The 16316-nt window shown below is 46.2% G+C and overlaps 1 long non-coding RNA gene across 1 annotated transcript in view; it reads right to left on the bottom strand.

Moving 5' to 3' along the window:
• Positions 1 to 417: 417 nt before the first annotated feature.
• Positions 418 to 16316, bottom strand: part of LOC308237361 — a 132737-nt gene continuing 116838 nt past the window's right edge. Inside the window, exon 6 of the long non-coding RNA XR_013959417.1 lies at positions 418 to 504. This is a non-coding gene — a long non-coding RNA (uncharacterized lncRNA). The remainder of the gene's footprint in view (positions 505 to 16316) is intronic.

Raw genomic sequence — 16316 nt, 5'->3', positions numbered from 1 at the left:
CACATCACTTCCTGGAGCAGAACAGTGTCTGCTGAGTAAATGATGGAGAACTTTTCCTTAAGGAGCCGTTATTGCCCCTGGAAGCCAGTCTGCAAGGTTTATTTTGGTGGAGATGACAAAAAATGCTTAGCTAACATGACTGAAGCACGTCCATTTTCTTTCCAGAAGGCATAAAGTTGAAGAGGGAAGGAGACTTGAGAAGGCAGACATCTGGCTTTTCTTCCCGACTGTCTCTGGTTCCACATTCTGGAGAAAAAACCCACAGTTGCCTGCCTTTATTTTTGTTTATCATAGAAAAAACAAGACTAAGCTTAAGATTGGTCAGGACCCCACATACCAAATAAACAGGGAATCAGAACTAGAATGCTTGGCATTTGGGTGGGGGGTGAGGAGAGAGACTGAGAGATCCTATGCTTACCTTTTTCTTAATTATGAAAATCATAGCGTCTGTCTTCTTCCCAATAACGATTTATGAGATTATCCAAGTGGTTGCTTGCTGGAGCTCTGCAGAGAGAAAAATTAACTTTATAAGCGGATACAGTGTCCACAGTGCCATATGGAAATGAATGTAAGGACCACCACACGGCGACAGGCCCCAAAGACAGAGCCCTGATGAATGAATGGAACCACATGATAAGGTTCTCCAGAGAGTGGGGCAAAAAAAGGAACCGATTGTCTTCCTGAAATATACCAGCAAGAATGCAGGCCTTAATTAACGAAGCCCAAGGTTGATTTTTCTTGCTGCCTTTTTCTATGAGAGACAAAAATAATAAGAAATGAATGAGGTTGAAAGCAAATGAGAACCATATTGGGAAAGCAAAGCATAGTCAAACTTATGGCTGAGCCAGTTGCAAAGAGCTAAAGTTCTTTAATCATCTCACTGGAGATGTAGCCAAAAAATGCAATTTGAAACACACACACACACACACACACACACACACACACACACACACACACACACATTTCCACACTATACCCTCCTCCTTTTTCGATGTAGATGAATCAAGATGGTGGAGACAGGACATGATGAGAACCATTTGTGCTCTCCACCTACTTTATAAAAGGCTTTGGCAATCGGTAATCTTTGCTGCCATGGTGTGGGGAATCCATCTTTCAATTCTTATTCTTTAAACATCCATTGTATATTTTGCACGGGCCACAAGGAGCCAATAAGCAGCTGGAATAAGCAATTTGTTGGCACTATGCTAAGATGGCAACCTATTTGAAATCCAGATCCTTCTAATAGATGGTTTTTCTAGGAGAAGGTGAATCAGTTTTGGCCTGAAAGAAATGACTACATCTGAAGGTGGGAATAGGATGGGAAATGACAACTTTATTTGAATTAAGACAGACTATTATTAGCTAATGAATTGATGAAAGACAGAGAGATCTCCCTTGCGTTGGGGTTAGCCAGGCCGATTTAATCTGGAGGCAGATTGGTTGGGGGTGGTGTGATTGTAGAATGGTTCAATAGCCACTCCACCTCACAGTATCTCAGCGTTTGTTTAAGGCTTAAAAAATTACTATTATGATTGTTAACATAGAGATAGAAGACACACCTATCTGGCTTTATGAAAGTGGGCTGGTTGAGATATGAGCTTTTAATTAGCCTAACTTAGATTAATATGAAATAAATCTGGTGTATTGCGGGAACATTTTTACCCAATGTATGATGTTTCCATTTGTTAAAGGGAGCTCATTTAGTGCAATTCCTGGCCTTTTCTGGAGGGATCTTGTTCCTCATAGGGGTCTAGCGTTGGTAGGTCTACTTGGCCAACAGCCAGCCACATCCTCCCACCTGGCCTCTGTTAGAAACAAAGGATATTTTTGTCTCCAGTTGCCAGTCCTTTGTTTTGTCAATTTGTACAGAACATGGTCAGGGAAGATATATATATATATATATATATATATATATATATATATATATATATATATATATCTCCTTCATACACCCCAACAATGTTTAAGTGTCAAAAAATCTGAATAGAGAACTAGAAAATTTTAGTTCTAATCCTGGCTCTGTCTTCCTTTCAGTGTTTGAAGTTGGGGAGATACCTAATCTTTTATTGCTTCAGTTTCCTTGAATGTAAAACTAGTTCATAAAATCATTACCCTACAATTACATGTGTCACTCTGACTTATGCTGATATAATATAGTGTATGCCAGAGACTTTTTTGCAGCCAGAGCAGCTTCCAGGGCTCTGTAAAGGCAGACACGGAGGAATCTGTTAGTTACCTAAGAGTTGGCTGATCTGAGAGAAGATATTACGACCAATGATGTGATCCATCAGAGTGAGGGGCCTAGGTTTGGGCACAGTGTGACAAGGTTTATGCCGGGAGTTCCTCCAGACACAAGCACCCAGGCGCCAGTGTTTGTGCTTTGGAGAATGATGGCTGGACGAGGAAATATGAGCTCAAAATGTGAGTTTTAATTTTTGCATGGAGAACAACATCAGAAGTTAAGAGTAGTTGTCATGCCCAGCCAGTGTGGCTCAGTGGTTGAGCATTGACCTATGAACCAGAAGGTCACAGTACGATTCCCAGTCAGGGCATATGCCCAGGTTGTGGGCTCGATCCCCAGTGTGGGGTGTGCAGGAGGCATCCAATCAACAACTTCCTCTCATCATTGATGTTTCTATCTCTCTCTCTCCTTCTCCCTTCCTCTCTGAAATCAATAAAAGAAAATATATTTTTAAAAAGAGTAGTTGTCATTTCATGAAGGGCCAGTGGTAATTGTGGTGGGTGCTCAGATCTCTCTCTAGAAGATCATTATAAATCTTGCAACTGTGTAAGCTCTTGGACAATCTGAGACTGTGGGTGAGATGCTGTGGGCAGGGATTAAAAAATGAGATCCTGGATTCCCTGAAGATCTAACCCCCGAGGCTTTATTCAAGCAGGACAATGATTTTCTGTTTCCTGACCCTTGTTCAGATGAAGAATCCTTTCTTCCGACAAAGCCACAAGCAATCCGGAAACCAGGGGTGCTGGCTGGCCATGTGTTTAGGAAACAGCAGAGATGTAAGAGCAAAGGGTATCTTTCTTCCTGCACTGCCCAGCCTTCCCCCAGTACATGGGGTCTTCCAGCATTCCTCTCCCATGTCCCTAACCTATCCAACGTCTGGAGTCAAATAGGCTAATGAGCAAACATTTGTAGTGAGCACAGAAAAACAGCACACCTCTCAGATCTTTTAAGGGGCCTGCATCTTCAAAGTTTAACATTCCTGCTTGCTTACCAGGGCAGGAGGCCATCTCAGCCTACGCTGCCTCCTCATCCTATGAAAGGGAAGGACAGCTCTGTTGCCACCTGCAGTCTGGTTCTTTATGGAAATTGTAAACAAGTGATGGGAAAGAAATTCAATGGTTTGTGAATATCAGTGCACTTTTGTGTGTGGGGAAATGGAGACTAGGATAAAGTGTTGTAAAAAACATGAGCTTTAAGGAGAAACCAAGATGGCGGCATAGGTAAACACCTAAACTGCTGCCTCGCACAACAATTTCAAAACTACAACTAAAAGACAGAACAGACACCATCCAGAACCACAGGAAAGCAGGCTGAGTGAAAATTCTACAACTAGAAGGAAGGAGAAAAGCTCACAGAGAATTGGAGGTACGGCAAAGGGGCTTTGTGCGCGCAGAGAGGAAGGGCGGCTGAGAGCCTGGCTGACTTCCTCTGGCGGAAGGGGGAAGGAAGCCTCGGACCGCGAGCTGGGAAAGGCAGAAGTCTGAAGGCGCACACGGGCCAGTGCGCACAAAGGCTGCGGAGGTAGCCATAGGCTTTCCCTAGTGAAAGGGAGTCAGAGGATCCTGACTGAGCCCCAGTTCTGACTGCAGTAAACCCCGGTTCCAGGCGAGCCCCTGGGGACCCATGCTCTTGTAGGGGGAGTCTGGACTCTCGGGCGGAGACTCGGGAGCCGGGGAAGGTGGAGGACTGAAAGTGCGCACACGCGCCGCGCCGGTGCGCACAAAGGCTGCGTGGGTTGCCACAGGCTTTCCCTAGTGGAGGGGAGTCAGAGGATTCTGACTGCACCAAGCCCCAGTTCTGACTGCAGTGAACCCCAGTTCCAGGCGAGCCCCTGGGGACCCACGCTCTTGTGGGGGGAGTCTGGACTCTCAGGCGGAGACTCGAGCTGGGGAAGGCGGAGGACTGAAAGCGCACATGCGCGCAGGGGCGGGGCTGACAGGAAGCCAAGACTGAGACTCCACCCCATCCAAGCTGAGCACAGAGGCTATTGCAATTTGGCAAGTCTAATCCTATAGGGCTGTCTCCAGCACCGGGCTTCTCCCAGCATAGACACAGCTGATCCTTACAGCCAACTGGCCCGGAGGTCAATTCTTCCCAGTGATACCAACAACAATAAAGACTTAATTACAACAAGGCTGTACACACAGTCCACAAAGGGGTGCACCAAGAGTGTCCACCTCAGGTTAACTGGGGAAGCAGACCCACTGGGCCATATTGGAAACCTAGCACAAATATCTACCTTACCAACTCAGGGATTCAGTGAAAATGCGGGGTCAAAGAATCAGATCACAAACGAAAGAAATGGAGGAAAACAAACGACTGGATATAGAATTCAAAACCACCGTTATAAGACTTTTTAAGAATATCCTAGAAAAGGCCGATAAATATAACGAGACCCTCGAAGATATGAAAAAGGACCAACTAGAAATTAAACATACACTGACTGAAATAAAAAATATTATACAGAGACCCAGAAACAGAATAGAGGAACACAAGAATCAAGTCAAAGAATTGAAATACAAAGAAGCAAAAAACACTCAACTGAAAAAGCAAAAAGCAAAAAAAAAAATCCAAAAAGTTGAAGATAATGTAAGAAGACTCTGGGATAACTTCAAGCGTACCAACATCAGAATTATGGGGGTGCCAGAAGAAGAGAGAGAGCAAGATACTGAAAACCTATTTGAAGAAATAATGACCGAAAACTTCCCCCACCTGGTGAAAGAAATAGACTTACAAGTCCAGGAAGCCCACAGAACCCCAAACAAAAGGAATCCAAAGAGGACCACACCAAGACACATCATAATTAAAATGCCAAGAGCAAAAGACAAAGAGAGAATATTAAAAGCAGCAAGAGAAAAACAGTTAATTACCTACAAGGGAGCACCCATACGACTGTCAGCTGACTTCTCAACAGAAACTATGCAGGCCAGACGGGAGTGGCAAGAAATTTTCAATGTGATGAATAGCAAGAACCTACAACCAAGATTACTCTACCCAGCAAAGCTATCATTCAGAATTGAAGGGCAGATAAAGAGCTTCACAGATAAGAAAAAGCTGAAGGAGTTCATCACCACCAAACCAGTATTATATGAAATGCTGAAAGGTATTCTTAAAGAAGAGGAAGAAGAAAAAAGTAAAGAGAAAAAATTATGAACAACAAATACATATCTATCAACAAGCCAACCTAAAAATCAAGTGAATTAAAAACCTGAGGAGCAGAATAATCTGGTGAATATAATAGAATCAGGGGCATAGAAAGGGAGTGGGCTGATAATTCTCAGGGGGAAAGGGGTATGGGGGGGTTCATGAAGAGAATGGACAAAAATCATACACCTATGGATGAGGACAGTGGGGGGGAGGTAAGGGCAGAAGGTGGGGTGGGAAAGGGGTGGAGGGGAGCTATGGAGGGAAAAAGGAGAAATAATTGTAATAATCTGAATAAAGATTTATTTAAAAAAAAAACAAAAAAAAACATGAGCTTTAGTTTTATAATTTTAATTACATTTATTGTTACACAGGAACAATATAGTCACCTGGTTTGTAATTCAAAGGTACAAATGTTATCCTGGATAAATTCTCTTCAATCCCAAGGTGTATGTTTCAGAGACATACAAATCCTGGCTTTACTGATGAATATCAGGGTGGCCTTGGGTAGGTAACTTAATCTCTCTGGTCTTATATAGTGGGGCAGTAATACATATATCATAAGGTTGTTGTGATTAAATGAGATGATATGTATAAAGTACTTGGCATAATATTGACATTTGATGACCATAAATGACAACTAATGTAACAACTATTCATTTCACAAAACAGACTCAGGTGGGCAAAAGAATACCTTTCTTTATTTTTCCTGTTTTTAGCCTAACTTTCTATCTTGAGTCCTCATTCAAACTGATACAGAAAAGGTTGTGTAATTATTCTGGGGTAAACCCAGTTAAATTCAGTGATTTCTTAGCCATTATAGGTTATAACCTAGTCACAGTCAAGATTTCCTTCTCCCTCTTTCTCCTTATCCCTAATCTTTGTTCCAGTAGGGACAGGGCTGTCCAACCAGTCTGGTGCTGTCACTCACACTTGCCAGGGTGGTGCTGTAGGCTGGGCTGGGGGTGGGGGTTGATCACCTACTTCTCAGCCTTGGTTTGCCTCAGTGCCCTGATGACCCGCTACTTCAGATGCCCCTAGTCCTGTTTCCATCCAAGAAACTGTTCCCCACACCAGCAGTCCTCGGGGGTGCAGCAACATCCTCCCAGAACATCAGCGGTCCTGCTCGTGGGCTGCAGGCTTCTGGTGTGGTGTTTCCTTGGGCTGGTGCCAGGGCCCCAGGGACTTGTTTCTCCCAGATTTCTGACTCAGGGGCCTTGGGTATTTTCAGATGGACCTCTACACCCCTTCTGGGACACAGAAAATTCAGGGTGTCCTCTGGCTCCATTATGTGATGCCATCATTTCTACCCCACTGCTGGTACATAACAATGGGTCATGCTTGTGGTCTCTCTGGACTTCATGCAAGTAGCAAGACATGGGTCCTCTTCAATCTCAGATCCCCTGAATTAAAAGGGTGCTCCTACCAGACACACCCACATCTGTGATGTGACCGTGGGGAGGTGACAGTTTGGAAGGATACACAGCAGTGAACTCTCTTGTTTCATCATCAGCACTCCTCTCTACGCAGCTTGAATGGCTTCATCTGTTGGCTGGGCAGTGGAGGAGGATGTGGATGTAGGTGAGGCAGGAAAAAATGGGTGCTGCCTGCTCACAGCTTCTTGCACATGTTTTCTGTCTTATGTCTGGATAATTCCTTCTGAAGCCAAGGAGCTGGGTATTCCTGCTCCCTGTTCCTGCAGTGTTTGGATTGTAGGAGGCTACTGAGGGTACAGATGAATGATGTATGTGGGGGGATGTGCCATTACTGCTACATGTTACCCCATACTCAGTTTGCTATCACTGCCTGTGCCGATGCTTGGTCTCTGCTCCAGTGAGGAGCACGCCATCAGGTAACCCTGAAGAGGAGGAGTAGTTTGTTCCAAAAAGGCATCTGTGGATTAAGAAGAAGAGCACTGGCTTGACGTGAGGTGACCTGCGCAGAGTCCAGACCCTGGCTCTTCATTGCTAGGTGACCTCGAGTACTTTATCCCTTTGAGCCAAGGTTTTCTCATTTCAAATTTGGAACAGGGGTCAAAATAGTACCTTTCTCTCAAAAGCTGCTACAAAAATAGTCAGGTACTGTTTCTGAAAGTGGTTTAGTATCTGCAAAGCCCATTAAAATCTCAACTATAATTTTCTCAAATCCTCCACCCAACTAAATGATCTTACTGTTGAAGGTCATGCAAATAACGTGGGAAGAGAATAGTCAGCTGTCCTCCCAGACACCCTAATAAGATTATTCAAGTGATTATAGATGCTGAAACGAAAGCTGGTGATGAGGCCAACATGCATAGGTAATTTACAAGGAGAAGAGAGTTTAAAGCGATATTAAATAGGGTTCCAATAATAACAGCAGACCCTTAGAGAAACTTAGCTGTAATCTGATATTTGAAAAAATAACTATATACCTGTTATGGACTTAATTTCATCCTCCCTAAATTCCTGCGTTGAACTCCCTAACCCTCATTGTGATGGTATTTGGCGATGAGGCCTTTGGGATATAATAGGTTTAGATGAAGTCATGAGGTGGGAATGAGTGCCCGTATAAGAAGAGACATCAGAGAGCACGCCCGCCCACTCCCCCCTTCCTGGCCACGCGAGGACACAGTGAGAGGCCAGCCCTCTACAATCCAGGACGAGAGATCTCACCAGGAACTGACCCTCTTGGCACCTTGTGCTCGGATTCCAGACCCCAGAACTGTGGGAAAATAGACTTCTGTTGTTTAAGGCCCCCAGTCTATGGTGTTTTGTTATAGCTGAATGGGCTGGACCCGTATAAACTCTCTACTTCTCCGTGGTTGGCTCCTTCTGACTGCCTGAGGCAAAATCTGTTTAATAGAGCTTTCTGTCTCCTACATTGGAAAGGCAAGCAAACATTTATCAACATCTGTAAACATTTTCATTCCATCCACCAGGGAGCTAAAATCCATCAAATACCACACCTTTATGCTCTTTCAAATCCACCTTCAACCAATACAGCTATTTCTAGAAAGAATGTGGATAAGCTTCTGCCAGTTTTCAAATATGCATCTGGTAAAGGGGTATTTTTCTTCTAATTTTGTGAGAAACCCAACCAGGTCCTCTCTCATCGTGTCTAGTAAATCATTAATTCTTTGAAAACAGCAGCACTATAATTCTTGGTTTTAAAGGATATCTTCATCAGACCTATCTGGGTTTTCCAGTGGTTCAGTTGTCAGTCTGTGACTTAGTAGCTGTGTGACTTGAGTTTTTACATAACCTCACCCAATTTTCTCGTCCATAAAGTAGGGAATGTGCCTACCGCACTGGGTCGCTGTGAGTATTAAAGAGAGTGTGGGAAAATATTTAGCACATTGCTTGATTCCAAGTATACTCACATATGGAAGGGATCATGAACTCACCCCAAAGAAAATGGTACCCCAGAGAAGTTAAGCAGTTTAGAATGGAGCCACAGAGGAGGTACGTGTCCTGACCTCAGATGGAGCCGTTGGTGAGAGGGAGCTGGGCTCTCCCAGGCACGGAGGCTCTGGCCTGTGCAGACACAGACCGGGACATGATGGGAACACAGCTGCTCCCGGGAGCACAGAGGAGCTCAGGGATGCTCTAGGACTAGTGGACTTTGAGTCAGGGAGATAAACAAGAGCTTGGCTTGCAGTCTTGGACCAGCTCTCGTAAAAGGTCACCCAAATTGAAGAGGGAGGTGTCCTCATATCAGGACTCTGCCTTCCAGAGCTTGGGGTTCCTCTCCTGCCCTATATATGCCCCAGGACCCAATTCTGGGTACCCAAATGACTGGGGCATGGTCATGCAGAAGGGAAATAAAGACAGGCTCCTGGGAGTGTGTGTGTGTGTGTGTGTGTGTGTGTGTGTGTGTGTGTGTGTGTGAGAGAGAGAGAGAGAGAGAGAGAGAGAGAGAGAGAGAGAGAGAGAAAGAGAGAGAGAGAGAGACAGAGAGAAAGAGAGAGAGAGAGAGACAGAGAGAGAGACAGAGACACCATGGCAGTGAGTCCAAACCCAAGGCCTTGAAAATAAAGAGCAGGGAAACTATGGCACAAACACCAACCAAGTCCTAGAGCAGGAGAAGTAGCCTGAAATGAGGAGAGGAGTAAGAGGGGAGTAGGAGCAGCTCAAGACTTCGGATAGCAGGGCCTCGGCCTCGGCCAAGGCAGCACGGCAGCCCTAGGCTTCCTGAAAGGTCAGCAGGAGCAGGGGACACGCATATGCAGGGCTGGTTCATACACAGGTCGGGGGCTGAAATGTCCTTTCTGTAGCCTTCTCATCTTGGTTCCTTTATAAAATGTGTCCTGCACATTGTAGGGATTAAACCTTTGTGGACATGAATGGAAAGTCATTCTCCAGGGGGTGGGGTGGGAAGGGATTCGCCTGGGCCTCCGTGAAAGATCTGTTTCACCTTAAATTACATCAGAACAGTGAGTGATTCTTAGAATGCATTTCACAGGAGCAGGACACTCATTTTAGTGTCCTGGACATGGTCCAGATCATCGTAGTCTAACTTCTCCATTTCATACGTTCATGTTTCTAACATTGCCCAGAAAGGTCATTCCCAGGTTACCATGGATTGTGAGGCAGGAAATAACTCATTCTCAGCTCACCACCAACTCCTTCTGTAGTTCTGGGTCCCTGAGCAGCTATCACCTGACTCTGCTCTCAGTTACTCCATCTGGGAAATGGGAATAATAAACTCCCTCAAAAACATGGAGATGGATTAGAGAGGATACTTTCCAATAATTTGCCAGCTAGGTAAGAGAATACTGCATATTTTACAGATGTTTGCAGGGGTGAAATTGCACACATGAGAGGGCCATCTTCTTTCCTCTGTAATTGAGAAGAATTACAGAACTTAACCGGGGCAATTCATTGTTCTTATGCTTGAGAGGCTGTGGCTAGTCATCTTAAAAAGTGGTCCTTCCCAGCTCACATCAAAAGGGGTCAACAAGCGGAAGCAGTCAGTTTTAGAAGGGGGCCGTAAAACCCTCAATGAAATAGCTCACTAAACCTTAGTCTTGGTTCTGCTCAAATCTCCACACCAGGGTCTTAGTCTGCTGTGTAGTTTTGGTGTAACACCCGGCACCAGCACCACCTTGGGGTCCAACAGGCCTTATAAAACTCTCTCACCTGCGTCCAAGCCTGCTCCTGCTCATCATGCAGGAAAATCACTCACTGTGTGCTCTCCTGTGTAGTCCAGAGCTCTGCCAAGTTGCAGGCGGCAGATAACCTGGTCTCGGAAAAGCCCAGCTAAGGGCCTGGTGCATTGTGGGTACTCTGTGATATCTGTCAAACGAATGAACGAATGAATGAAGAATGCGCCTACTCCGTGCAGCTGAAGGTTGGGGCAGCTCCACTTGCTCCCCCTGGACTGCAAACTCAAGGGACACTTGGTGGGTGCCCAGAGCCGGAGAGGGACCCTCAAATATAATACTAACGCTTATTTAGCACTTGTACAATGTACCGGGTATGATTGTAAGCATTTTTATATATTTTAATTAAATATTCACAGCAATGCTCTGAGGTATGTTCTCCGATTATTAGTTCCACTTTATAGATGACGTCAATGAGGCCCAAAGGAGATTTGTAACTTGCCTTATGGTTGGGGTGCTGGGGAGGTTATATGAAGAGTCTCCCTCAGGGTCCCACCCCTTTAACCACTCAGTCACAGTGCACATTGGCCCAGAGCTCCTACAGGAGGAGCACACTCCCTGAGAAGGCGGAGAAGGTGTGACTGCACCATGTCACTGTCCTCTCTGATTGGCTGCCCCCGCTCAGCTTCATGACACCCCAGGGTAAGCAGGGCCTGGTATTTCTGTTTTCTAACGGGGATACTGTGACACAGAGCAAGCAGGTGCCTCATCTGATGTCACTGAGCTTGGTGTGGCAGAGCAGTGGTGAGAAAGCAAGTCCTCTGGCCTTTGTCATGCAGCTCAGATCTCCGCAGTGCAGCCATCTGCACCAGAGATGCCCGCCTAGGACACCTCCCAGCCCCACCCTCAACAGGCAGCTTTGCCCAAAGGCGGCAATGGCTGCCACACTTGGTGATCTATTGATAAAATGATAAACACCTGCTAGGAGTGAGGGACTGCAGGATAAAAAGCCAGAATGGAAGAAACTTAAAGAACATTTAATCCACCTCTGTATTTTGCAAATGCAGAAACTGATGCAGGTTGCTCAAGGTCCCAGACCACTTGGTAGCAGTGGGGGAAGTGGGGCCCAGGTCTCCCGACAAGACACCTCATGTGCTTTTGCTGCTCTGCCATCATGTGCTGGGCAGTGGCAACAACCAGACCAAGAGCTTCTCCTGACTGCCCGTAGAGCCTTTCTGGCTGTAAGGAGACCCTGCAGGTCTGCGTGCAACCCACTCGCTGCACTCCTGTGGCCGTCAGTGCACAAAGGCAAGCCCTGCCATGCGGGGTCAGGCACCCAGCCTTGGCGACCCCTCCCACCGCCAGGCCTGTGTATAAAAATGATCCTCCGTAAGTCATCCATCCTGACCATCCCCCTCCCACTCCTCGCCCCAAACTTAATTAATCATGTTTGCATCTGGATCCAGACAAGACAATAGCAGGGATGTGTTTTTGGTTAGGAACTGAAGCTGCATTCGCAAAGGAATGTTGATTAGTTAGTGGTCGGTATCATTTTTCATGCCTTTTTAAGTTACAAAAATTTTAATATCAAAGCATTTCTCCCTGCACCGCACAGATCTATTTCTCATAAGTGCATTCTGCTGGCATAATTTTCTTTTCCTTCCTGCGGGCTCTGTTTATGAGATGATCCATCAGGTTGTCTCAGAGCCTCCATCCAGCCCTTCAGCAACCGGAGGCGTCCCAGGTGAGCTGTGAGCTGTAGCCCACAGCCTCTGTCCACGTGGAAGGACAAAGGCAGGTTAGGTCAGGGTTGATCAGGAGATGACGGTCGCCCACTGCAGGGGCAGCAAGCCCTCCTTGGAGCAGGTCCTGGGCCAGGCGGAGCCCTCATTATCAATGCTGCTGCTCTTAAGAAAAGGATGAACCCTTAAAGGGAAGGAAATGTTCCAAACCTACTCTAGACCTACAGATATTTTTAAAAAGTGTTTATTGATTTTTTAAATATATTTTTATTGATTTCAGAGAGGAAAGGAGAGGGAGAGAGAGAGAGAGAGAAGCATCAATGATGAGAATCATTGATTGGCTGCCTCCTGCACGCCCCCTACTGGGGATCGAGCCCACACCCCAGGCATGTGGCTTTGACTGGAATCGAACCCGGGACCTTTCAGTCTGCAGGCCAACGCTCTATCCACTGACCAAAACCAGCTAGGGCTGTTTATTGATTTTTTTTAGAGAGGAAGGGAGAGGGTGAGAAATATCAATGAGAGAGAATCATCGATTGGCTACCTCCTGCACACCCCTTTCTGGGGATGGAGTCTGCGTCCTGGGCGTGTGCCCTGACTGGGAATCAGACCTCTCCGTGCACATGATGATGCTCAACCAGCTGAGCCAGGGTTAGGCCTATAGATCTTGAGGTCCATCTGAATACCTCAATTCAAGCTTCAGTTCTACAGAAGGAAAATATCTTCAATCTGGGAGAGTCTCTTACTGCAGGAAGCACGTCTTAATGTGTACAACATGCCTTGTGCGCAGAACCTGTCAAGCTGCAGATGATAAGTCAGGGCAGTAAGTAATGTTGGAAATCTGTGGCAGGGCCCAAAATCTGTCTGCCCTACCAGCCCTCAAGCTTAGACTTCCTTTTCGGACAAAGGGGATGAAGGAGTCAGGGAAGACAGTGAGGTGCCTCTTCCTTGGGTCCAGTGGCCTTTTCTGCTCAGTTCCAAACCTAGCTTAGGCACTAACAGTACAGTTGTGACAGGACTGACCAGGGCTGGCCACAAGAACAGTATGTTCTAAGATGCTCCATCACCCATAGCACACCCTCCATGCATCTCAGACACCATCAGCACCAATCACAGGGTCACGGATCCCTCAACACCACTGGCTCCAGCGGATGGGAGAGGCTGCTTACAGGAAAGGACCGCTGCAGGGAAGTCAGGAATTCAGTATGTGTTTGGGGCACATTGGTCCCCAAAGCACTTTGTGTTTGCTATTTGAATAGATCAGATAAATGCCCCAGGTAATTGCTCTTACTACTGTTTTTGGCCAAGAAGGGCGATTGTGGGTTAGGATGTTGAAGCTGGTGACTGACCTAGAGACCGAGAGTACTCCTGGACAACTAAATAGCAAATTCACATTCCCAGAAACCAACCAATTAAATCAATCATTATTGCTTTGGAAAATAAAGAAAGTGCCAATTGTGTGCCAGGTATTGTCCTAGAGGCAGGCTGCATGAGTCCCATCTACTCCTAGGCCTGAATTAGTCTCATTCTTTATCCCTCTCCCCCAGGCCTCTTCCTAAGACATGACCTTGGGGTTGGACAGGGACTAGGGTAGATGTTTAGCTGTAGATAGACTCAGCTCTCAGAAAAATATTTACCATGTCCATTTTTACACTCAGAGGCACAGGTGCAGGGGCCTGCAAACTATAGCCCTGGGGTCCAATCTGGCCTGTTGCCTATTTTGGTCAACAGTTTTATTGGAACAAAGCCATACTCATTCATTATACTATTGCCTATGGCTTATTTTACGCTGCACCACCAGAGTCGAGTAGTTGAGACAGAGACTGCATCGCCTTCAAATCCCCAAATATTTACAACCTGGTCCTTTAAAGAAAAAGGTTGCCCTGGTATAAAAGATTTGCCTTTTCCATGTAGAAACTCAATGGTCAAATAGGAAGTATACTCAGATTTCCTGATTTCTTCTCTAAGACCCAAACCTCAGACTGGCCTCCTCATTAGAAAGTTCTTTGTTTTGTCTGAATATTATTCATCCTTGTGATTTCTGCCCCCTGGTGGAAAATGTCTAAAATATCAAATGGCCGGCATAGCAAAGTGACACAGTCTGAACTCTTTGGCCCAGCACTGGAATTTAGAAACCAGGGAAGACTGCAGCTCAGGCTTCATGGGCCTGACCTGAGTTCAGAACTGTGACCCTCCTCGGGTATTAAGGCAAAGGGCAGACCCGGAAGCACGTCTGTGTTGACTAGACGGCCAACTGTGACACACAAAAATCAGCTAACTTACAGTCATTTATTTTAGAATGTAAAAGTCTATCTCTCTCTCTCCTCTGTAGACAGAGGTCTACAAAGCACGCACAAACAAAACATTTTGGATATTGTGATAATCTAAAGTGTTCTTGGGGAGGAAATGAAGCATAATGGAAATATTATTATCATCTGGGTAAAAACTTAGGTATTTTGTGGTACTTTCCGGACTTTGAGCGGGTAGACAGGTGAAGAATGAAGCAGGGTGGGAGGTGTTCAGTTTCTTGCACAGGGTACCTCACCCAAGTCGCTGGAAAGTTCCTGTCTTAGACATTCTACTTACTGTGGGTGGGGGGCGGGGAGGGTTAGTTGGTGCCTTGGAAAATCAGCTCATGACTAGGTGCTAGGACCCTGCTCACAAACGGGCTGGTGGAGACTCTCCCAGGCCGCCCTCCCAGTTGCCTGTGTCCTCCAATCACAGGTGAAGATGTTCCCCATCCCCTCCGGGCCCTGTCCTTTCCTCCATTCTTGGTGAGATGCTAAGTGAGAGTTTCAGGTAGAGAATTTGCCCCCAGCAGGGGGAACAGTGGGGGCTGAAATTCAGCCCGTGTTCTGATTCCTAAGCCACGTGCCCCAGAAAGGTATGGGGTCCTCTGGAAAAGGTCCTCTTCTCTTGATGTGCACCAGAGGGGCATTGGGGGCGGTGCCGGCCCTGCTTGTGGTGGATATTAGTGAGGTCAGGTGTGGGGACGGACAGCAGATCCCCAAACTTGGGTGATGTAGGGAGACCTGTGGTCTCACCTTGTGAGTGCCTACACTGTATCGCAGCTTTTATTGTTGTGGTTTGCCTATCTCAGCCACTCCTTTCTTCACTGAACACCTGTATGAAGTCATTTAGTGGATCCTCTGCCCCTTTCATGTTTGTCTGAGACCAAGGCAAGAGATGAAAAGGAAAGATGACTGACAAGAGTAAGGCCCATTGTCAATTTAGACATTTAAAAAAATGGATGCAGCCCTCGCCAGATTGGCTCAGTGGATAGAGCATCAGCCTGCGGACTCAAGGGTCCCAGGTTCGATTCCGGTCAAGGGCATGTACCTTGGTTGTGGGCACATCCCCAGTAGGGGGTGTGCAGGAGGCAATTGAATCGATGTTTCTCTCTCATCGATGTTTCTAACTCTCTATCCCTCTCCCTTCCTCTCTGTAAAAAAGCAATAAAATATATTTTTTAAAAAAATGGATGCAAACAAAATTTAGAATTATTTCCAAACATCATGGCAGAATGGAGTTCCAGGAAAGAATAACCAACAAATCTTGCCCAGGGGCCCCACATTACGCCTGTGCTTTAACTGAAGACAGAACCATTAGTGAGGGAAGCCCTGGAATTCATCAACATCATACAACCCTTTTCACCAAGGTGGGGGCCAAATGCAGTTTAATCTCTTATTTTTCAGGCCCCTCCCCAACTACCCCGAGAGCAGGAAATCCAGTGTCCTCCTCTTTGCCCCATCATCACTCTGAATTGTCTGAGAATGCCGAGGGTTTACCGTTTACAGATTTAAGACCAAGAGCCTGGCTGCTTGGCGACTGATGTTCATCTTGCTGCCCTCCCTGGTGCTTTTGAACGTGGGTCCTGGCCAGCTTAGAAGCTAACTTGGGTTAGGTTGCCGAATGTCCTGGTGATGTTGCCCCACGTGCCTGTCCTGGTTATAAAGGTTTTGGGTCAAGCGGGTGGTTCCGGAGAAGCTTCCAGCATCAGCCAGAGCCCTCTGCCACTGTGGCTGTTGTATTAGATGGTGTTATGAGCCAAGCTCTCTTTTCCCTTACGCTGATTTTATTTCCGGGGCCTAGCTGTCCCTGGGCCGTG

This window comes from Plecotus auritus (genome assembly GCF_963455305.1).
Source record: "Plecotus auritus genome assembly, chromosome: 12".
Classification (NCBI taxonomy): Eukaryota; Metazoa; Chordata; class Mammalia; order Chiroptera; family Vespertilionidae; genus Plecotus; species Plecotus auritus.
The sequence above is the reverse complement of the archived record's forward strand: the minus strand, read 5'-3'. Positions and strand labels throughout refer to the sequence as shown.